This window comes from Oreochromis niloticus, unplaced genomic scaffold (assembly GCF_001858045.2).
Source record: "Oreochromis niloticus isolate F11D_XX unplaced genomic scaffold, O_niloticus_UMD_NMBU tig00008107_pilon, whole genome shotgun sequence".
Lineage (NCBI taxonomy): Eukaryota > Metazoa > Chordata > Actinopteri > Cichliformes > Cichlidae > Oreochromis > Oreochromis niloticus.
Genome location: NW_020328978.1, coordinates 1 through 9,183, shown reverse-complemented (window position 1 = coordinate 9,183; position 9,183 = coordinate 1). Strand labels below are relative to the sequence as shown.

Sequence of the window (9,183 nt, the reverse complement as noted above, 5' to 3'; positions counted from 1 at the left end):
ACTTATCATAAGTGGATTGTGAATTATTTTATATACATTTTTTTATTAGTGTTTAATAAGTACTAGAAAAGTTTGGATTATATTTACTTATTTGAGTCGTTTCCTTTAATTAAAAAATTAAATTCAGTGTAACTCTTAACTTGCTATACTAGTTACATACTTTTAATTCTTTCAGTTTTGGGGAAGAAATAAAGTAATATATACTATGTTTTTATAAAGCATAGAAGATGTAGAAAGAGTAAAAAAAGAGTAAAAAAAAAAGAAAAGCACACACAGAGCAGTCAGTGTGATATAATTTATTTAATATAGGACAAGTATTCAGGGCTAGCCTTCATTGTTGTTGTTGAGTATTCAAAGTTAAATAGAAGATCTATATTAACCAAAAAGACACAAATAAAAGGGAACACATTAAGATAACAATATGTGAACACAAGTTTCTTTTTTGTTTTTTATCAAAAGTTAGTAGAAACTCCTTTTTTTCTAAGTTTGAGTTTAATAAGACCACGATTATCAGTCTATTATGTAAAATGCAATAAAAGCTGCTTCCCAGTGAGAACAGCATAAACAACATACAGCTGTCATTTCTCTTACAGAAAACCATCATATTTAATGATGAGATGTATCATTATTTTATGATTTATTTTGTATTATTATTTATTATATAGAAACTTTTAAAGTTTATTTGGTTGAGTTTTAGGATGATTTTCATGTTTTCCTCTTTTATTTCCCCATTTTCCCCATTTTTCTTCTTCCTCTCTGTCTGATGGGATGATGGTTCTCTTGTAGAAGCGTCTCAAACTATTTACTACGTCCATCATTGCAGGAAAATCCTCAAAAACTGACGATGTCCGTATTAGTTCTTCAAAAGATTGAAGAAACTGTAGTTTTTCATCAAGTTCACTTGCTTCTTTCTTCTTGTATTCTGCCTGAAGAAGAAAATAACATTTATTTTTAGCAAAAGTCAAATTTACTTCTACAGTCAGAGTGATTTGCAGTTCTCTTAGTGTGCACGGATATGACTCATACGCAGCTGTTTTTTCCTGCATGACCAAATTTGACTGATAACATGCAATCAACATGAACCTGACTGATCCGCCTTCCTTCTGGCTGCTTTCGCTTTTTCTGATTTTCTAAATTGTTCTAAGAAACTTTTCAGAATTTTTTGAAATGTGCAAAACCAGGATGCGTCAGTTGCTTAAGCACTACATATTAACAACTCTGCATAGAGAGAAAAACACCCAAACTGTGATACGCTTATAATGACTTACATAGTAACTGTAGTTTTACATTTGCTAATAAATGTTTCATAGAAGTACCTTCAGCAACAGTTAATTCAGCAGTGACTTTGTTCTTACTTTCATCAGTGAATTTGTGACATAAACCAGGGACAGCAGAAAGATGAGGATTAAAACGTTGGTGTTTCTGACACCAGCCAGTCCTCTGCTCCTGAACGCTGCTGCTGCCATCACTGTGGAAATAAAAACAGCCTTTGAGCTTAAGAGGAAATGAAATAGAATAAAAGAAATGAATAAATACAGAATCAAATCTATGTTTCCTCTTGTTATGTTAATAATATATTTTTTGTTTGAAATCTTACATATAAACCATCCTATGGTGCACTTTTGCTGATCTTACCTGCCTGGTGAAGGGACAAACAGCTGTTTCACAGACTGAAAACACAAGGGAATCACATGCTACAAATACTTAATGTTCTCCTGATGTGACTTCCCACTGATCTGTGAGCTGCTCTTTCACTTTTATCTCACAGTAGTGATATGATCTATGTGGCGGGGGTGTGGTCTCCGGCCTGCTGCAGCAGAGGGGTGTTACAGTGAGCTCTCGGGGCGGTGCCGAGGTGTGGCTGAGAGGGCGGGTGTGACTGCTTAAGGTGATCATCTTCTTCTCTGTATTTTTAGGTGGGCAGTTTTAGTGTCAGATGAGCGGTGTTGATCCAGTGGGGGTGCAGTGATTTCTGTGAAATGTGATGTGTGTGTGAATGATAAAAACGCACACACACATGTGATTACAGCCACAGGACTTGAGCTGTGAAAGAATAAACTGCCTCAGAACAAACATCAAGCTTCTTCTTCTATACTCTGGGACAATTTGGCCTTAAGTGGTGTTCTGGCCGACACACCGGGGTGACCGTAGTGCTAAAGAGTGAATCAGCGCCACAACCGTGTGTATTCCTGATATCTCCACTACAATGGGAGAATGAGAAAGAGGTGGAAACACAGCTGGAACAAATCTGATTAATTAAATGGGGCAAGCAAAACTAAACATAGCACACTACCAAAATAAAACCGGGAACAGAAACAGAAAAACTAAATGAAAAAAGTCCAAACTCAAAACCCTGGGACAGCAACCCTGGTACCAAGACAGTTATAGAATTTACATTTTTGGCAGTGTGCAAACACTGGAAAACAATCAGCCAGCTGTTTACTTTCTTGTAAAGAAACTCCGTATTAACAGGAGGAAAAGAGGAAAATACAATTATTGATTACATTGCAAGTGATACAGCTTGGAGCATGAGAAACTGTTGTCTTTCTTGTTTCACTCTGAAAATGCTTTTTGATATGACATTTACAAGAACAAGGCTTTGTAAATTTGATGTTTCATGGCCGTTGTATTCATTGTATTCATTTATTCCTGTGTAAATAAATCTGTAAATCGGCGACTATAGGACGGGTCCCTTCATGGTTTTTTGATGAATGTTAAATCTTTTCACCACAATACAAAGTGAGAAGTGAAGCCTAGTTTTTTTTGCACTTTAAAGGTCTGTGAACTAAAATATAAAAATTATACAAACTATAAAGTAAATTTTCAGTGTAATTCGATTTTAAATCAGCTCCTGTTTTTGTTTCATAATTAATTCTAAATTGTAACATGTTACATTTCATTCTAACAGACTCTTGTAATTTGTCTCATTTTAAGGGGATTATTACTTTCTTTAATATTGTATTTTATATGCTGATTGTTTTTTTGTTTGTTTCACATCTGTTGTCAGTTGTTTATGTTACCACAACTGAAATTATTTCTTCTTCTCCACCCGTTTATTCAGCTCAGGATTTTCTTTCCACTTCTTGACTTTATCAACTTTCGAATATCAACTCCTTCATAGTTTTCTTAAATTAGAAATATTTCTCAGTCACCTTACAGTCATGGGATCTCAGGCAACAGGCACATTATATAAGTACTACTTCTATTCTCCTGAAAATATTCATGAAGACAAAAAAAAGATCTATTAATCTATTTGGGTTTGTCTTTTTAAATTAAATATTTCTGTTCTAATACTTTTGTGGATACAAAATAATATGACAGGACTTGAAGGAAAGTAACACATTTACTCTCATTTGGGGCGACTGAGGATGGATCAGATGAGTTTGCCACCTACCTTGTGTCCTCATACCTGGTGGTAATGGACAGCATGTTGCCTTATCAGCACTGGGGTCTTTTGTTTGATGGTTCCACAGTGCCTCCCTCTGGCCGTGATGAAGTACTACACCCCTCTGCTCTTTCTATTACAGGGAATGTCTAGAAAGCACAAACCTTTAATAATCACAGCTGAGATCATAAACTGTAGTTATCCTTCCTTCCTTTCCTTCTTCCTTCCTCTTAAGGACTTAAGGGTTGAAGGAGATGGCTTGAAGACTATCCCAGCTTTCACAAGGTAAAACTCAGGGTACACACTTGACAGTTCACCACTCATGATCCCATTGACAATAGATGATTGTAATTGCCAAAAGAATCACCAATTAAATGGCCTTTATTTGTATAGCGCTTTACTAGTCCCTAAGGACCCTAAAGCACTTTACACATCCAGTCATCCACCCATTGACACACCGATGGTAGCAAGCTACATTGTAGCCACAGCCACAGGGCGCGGCTCAAACCGGCAACCTTCCCATTACAAGGCAAACTCCCAAGTCTTGAGCCACGATCGCCTTAACCTAAAGAGCGAGTTGCTGGAGTGTGAGAGGGAGCCGGAGCACCCTCAGACAACACAACATGCAAACAGCAGCCAGCAGATTCACATGCAGGACCTTCTTGCTGTGAGGCAACAGTACCAACCACTGCACCACCGTGCTGACCTTAGAGTGCAGTTGTATGGTGGAAAATGTTACTGTGGATGCTTTAGATTATATTACATACAGAAAGAAGTACTGGTTTATTATTTTAGTGGGCAAAAGAGTCAAGATTGGATCTAAAGGATGTAAATGGACAAGCACAGTGCATTTCTACTCAGTCTGAACACTCGACACAGCCTCATTCACCCAACTGCACACACATGATTAGGGGAAACTCAACATTGAGTATCTTCATTTTTTCATCAAAAGACTTTCTCTGTATCTCTGCTCTGTTTGTTTTTGACTTGAAACACTAAATAAAAGTTTTACTACACATCTGTCTCTATTGTTTAATCAGCAGCTGTAATACTAAACTGTCCAAAATTTAAAATTCTACATTTAGTAGATTTAGAGATATTTATTTCACCACTTTTAGTTAATGATACTTTATAAACCTATTCTGCTGTTTAACAAAGACAGTATCATCATGTTTAAAGCACTTTTCAATCTGACAGCAGCACTCAGTTCTCCTGCACATGTGTGATCTTGGAGTGAACTGAAGGTTCAGATGCATCTCTCAGGTCCTGTGTGGAGACTTTGCTGGACTTTGTCTGTCTGTTAAAGATGTGATTTTCAGATGCTATTCAGCTGGTGTAGATAGTGGGGGTTTAGGTCTAAAACATCGTCTTTTGTCCTCCATTCATCCAGTTTCATGAGATAAAGTTTTGGTACAAGGACTGGACTGAAAAAGACTGAAAAGAGAAACTTTGAAAGAGTTTTAGAAGCCTGGAGGAAAAGCAGTGCTTGTTTAATCAAATGTAATAATACACATTGATTAAATGTCCCAAAGTAAAGAGATCTCTCTGTGAACCTTTAATTCGTCACCCTCTTGTGGCAGCACCTGGCTACTGTTACTTGCACATGTGCACTGTGGTTTTTATTACGTTATAATTTAATACAAAACCCTTTAATTAAATTTGTGAGTTGAAGTAATATATGAAATATTAGTGTTAAGTAAGTCCCAGAGTTCAGTTTTTTATAAATACAGTGTACTGTATTTATTCTTATTCTTATTTTATTTTATTCTAATTTTTGCTTCATAACTTTTGCACTGTCCACTTCCTGCTGTGACAAAACAAATTTCCCACGTGTGGGACTAATAAAGGTTATCTTATCTTATCTTATCTTATTGGACATTAGCTACATTTAATAAGAAGATGAGATCCAAATATATGCTTATTTCAACACATGTTCATTTTGATGAAGTTTACTGAACAAATTTGAATCATCACAACAACCAAAATGTTAGCAACACATCATAAAGTTGATTATTCTAACTATGGTAACCATGTTGTCCAGAATCGTGACATCGCACCCATTTAGAATCTTACCACCACTTTGAGCCTTTGATCCTTAAACCCATAAATAGGGGTGAGAAGCAACAACTTTTAGTCTGTTATTTGCAGCATCTATGTTCGCAGCCTTCGACTGTTCGTGACACAGATTTAGAGTCTTACCACCAACGTGATCATTTGATCCTAAAACCGACAGATAACAGTGAAAAACAACGACTTTTAGTCCATTACTGGCAGCATTTCTGTCTGCAGCCCTCAACTGTTCACCATTTAGAAACATTTGGATCCTGACTACAGACTCCAACATGTCTCAAGGTGAAGAACCAAAAAGTCAAGAAGTTGACCCCGGTGCTCTTCCCTGGGATGAACCAGAAGACCCTTACCTCTCCTCTCTTCCCTGGGCTGAGCAAGTTGACTTAGAGGAGAAGCGCTTGGCAGAAATGGAGAATGAAAATCTTCTTAACAGAGAGAAGATTGTCTTATTGATGGAGGAAAATGAGAGACAGAGCGCTCAATTAAAAAAATTGTCCTACCTGCTCCAAGAAAAGGAGAGTATTATTGATGAAAAACAGTGGGATATCAAAGACATGGAGGAAAGGAACCAAGAGCTCCAAGGAAAGCTGGATGAAGCTCAAGAAAAAATTAAAGAAATCCTCCAGGAGAAGACACAACAGGACATGAGAGAAAGACAGATGCATGATGAACTTGAAAAGATGGAGATGAAATACAGAGTGGTAAAAGCAAGGATGATAAAAATCAGGAAACAAATAAAGAGGTTCTTCAAGAGAAAAGGCAGCAGCAGATCAAACAAAGGCGAATGGGCCGCGAGGTTAAGTACATCAAGAAAGAAAATGACGAGCTGCAAGTAAAGCTTGATGAAGCTCTGCAAATAAATGAAGCGATCCTCGAAGAGAAGAACCAAGAGGACATAAAGAAGCGAGACATGGAGAGGCAACTCCAACACATGGAGGGAAAAGACAGGATGCTGCAGGCAAGGCTTAAAGAAACAATGCACAAATATGACGAGTTGCTGCAAGAGAAAAAGCAACAGGAGATGAAACAAAAAGAATTAGATTGCAAGATTCAGAACATGGAGAAAAACAATGAATGCTTGCAAGTACAGCTCGATGAAGCTTTGCTAAATAATACAAAAATCCTTGAAGTGAAACAACAACTGGTCATAAACCAGGGAGAAATGCAATGCCAGCTCCAAGGCATGGAAGGAAAATACAGAGCACTGCAGGCAATGCATTATGAAACATGGAACAAATATGAAGAGCTGTGTCAAGAAAAAGAACAACAGGACATAAAGCAGAACAAAGAAAAACTTCTTCTTGTCCAAGACTTTGAGAAGACAAAGCAAAAGCTGCAAGAACTTGGCAACAAAATTAAGCACACAACAGCTGAACTGGAAGGAGAAAAGGAGAAAGTGCAAAAACAGGAGGCAACAGCTAAAGAACTCAAAGAAAGGCTCAAAGAAGAACAAGCCAAATCAGAAGAAGTGGAAAAAATATGCAACAAACTTAAGAAGCAAAATACAGAAACAGTGGACGAGTTGAGATCCCTCATACTAGAGAAGAAAGTGCTTGTGGAAAAGCAACTCAAGAAGAAGAAAAAGTGCTTCCGCTTCTTCCTCCGCAGGGCCACTCCTGCCTCATCTTCCTCCACCTCTGTTCCAACTTAATTTTCCCTCTCCTCTTCCTCCCCTCTCTCCCCAATAATTTCATAATAAACAAAATTGGCTCCTAACACCTGTCCCATCTCCCTCCCCCTCTCTCTCTTTTCACCCTCACCCCCCAACCAGTCCCGACAGTTGACTGCCCCCTCTAGAGCCTGGTTCTGTCATAGGTTTCTTCCTTAAAGGGAGTTTTTCCTATCCACCGTCGCCTAGTGCTTGCTCAGAGGGCATTGTTGGGGTTTTCTCTCCTCTATCTCTTCCTCCTTCTATCCTTTCCTTGACAACCCCCCCCCCCCCTCCCCCTCTATTTCCCCAATAATTTCATAATAAATACAATTGGCTGCATTTTAAATATGTCTGATCAATGTCTTCATTCAAGAATGAATTGTCTTTGTCACAGAGTCATGTGTATTTTGTCTTTTCCTCGGGCTGGTGATCCTCGCGGTCGTTCAGCCAGGAGTCCAGATTATTAGTGTTTTAATCACATTTAGTGTTACATTTTAGATCACCACAATAGGATATCCACAATTTAGGATTCAGGCATTTGTTTTAGTTTGATATCGTAATCATTCTATGATTGAGTCGTTAACAGAACCAGCAGTTAGCAGCAATAACTTCAAATCAATGACATTTGCAAGCATTCCTTTATACACAGCATTTCAGTCAGGTTGAGGTCTGGACTTCCATGATGTAGATTTGCTGCTGTGCTTGGGGTCATTATCCTGTTGCATGGCCTAATTTAGGAGAAGCTTTATCTGTCGGACAGACAGCCTCACATTTGACTCTAAAACACTTTGGCATACAGAGGAGTTCGTTGACTGCAAGGTGCTTTATTGCTTGTGTCTGCAGAAGAAGCTCAAATCACCACACTTGAACCAGCATATTTGACAGTGGGTTTGAGGTGTTTAAGTGTTTGAGTGTCTGAAATACTGACATGTGAACGCCAGAATATAATGGTGAGATTTTAATGCTGGTTAGATTGCATACACACTGCACATTATAAGGTTTTACAATTTTGCATCTGTGACCATTCAAACACCAGACAGTACTGAATGTTTCTTCTTTCTTTGTGCAACTTTACAATCATAATGTCCGTTTTGGGGTTTTGGGGTTTTTTAGGGAAGAAGGGAAGTTTTATTTTTAATGATCAGTATCAGTGATTAATCACTACAGTGGATAAATAAACTTGTCATGTTTTCACAGATTTATTTTGACATTACATCATATTGTAAGAGGAACATTCATTAGGTTTAAACAAAATCATACAAAAGAATTGTAACGCTTGCATATTGTTAACCTAGAAACACTTTTAGTCTTTGTTAGGTTTATCTAAAAGAATTTGGCAAACACCCTTTTTTGAATGTCATGCTCTTGCAGGCTGCAGTACATTTGAGTTTTGTAAGTGCAAAGGTCCATTCAAACAGGTGGTGACATTACAATCATTGGTTTATGTACATTTGGAGCTTGTCAACATTCAGCATTTCCAAAAGCAGAATGAAAGTTTGAAAAAAAATTCAGTAAGCTTGAAATATATTTACATGTACATTTTCCTTCCTTGTGGTCATACAAATTCTGCCTCTGATGCTTCTGACTTCAGATGTAGTAAAAAAAATATTGTTAACTGGGCAAAACAGTTTTTCTTTTAAACATATCAGGAGGTTTATTTTCCCTGACATCATCTAAACACAGCTCCTTTGCAATACTGATAAAGTTTCTCTGTACTTTGCACATTATATTACAGCAGATCTAGAAGTTGTATCTAAATGGTGATTCTCCATTAATGAATTTGTATAAGGTCAAGTCCTGGATATTTACTAACTGTAACAACAAACCACTGCTTCTACTCTATGCATTATAATCTACAGCATCTACAAAGACACTTCCAACAAACGGCTACACTCTATGATCTCAGCTATGATAATTAAAGGTTTGTGCTTTCTAGACATTCCCTGTAATGGAAAGAGCAGAGGGGTGTGTACTTCATCACGGCCAGAAGGAGGCACTGTGTAACCATCAAACAAAAGACCCCAGTGTTGATAAGGCAAGTACTGTACGTTACCACAGGGTATGAGGATACAGGTAG

At 37.6% G+C, this 9,183-nt stretch overlaps 1 long non-coding RNA gene across 1 annotated transcript; it reads right to left on the bottom strand.

Annotated features, from left to right (window-relative positions):
• Positions 1–507: 507 nt before the first annotated feature.
• LOC109198253 (uncharacterized) lies at positions 508–1,809 on the bottom strand. The gene is made up of 3 exons (XR_002059149.2): positions 1,636–1,809; positions 1,356–1,468; positions 508–926 (listed from the first exon to the last, which is right to left on the bottom strand). It is a non-coding gene; the product is annotated as an uncharacterized LOC109198253 (long non-coding RNA).
• Positions 1,810–9,183: the final 7,374 nt, after the last annotated feature.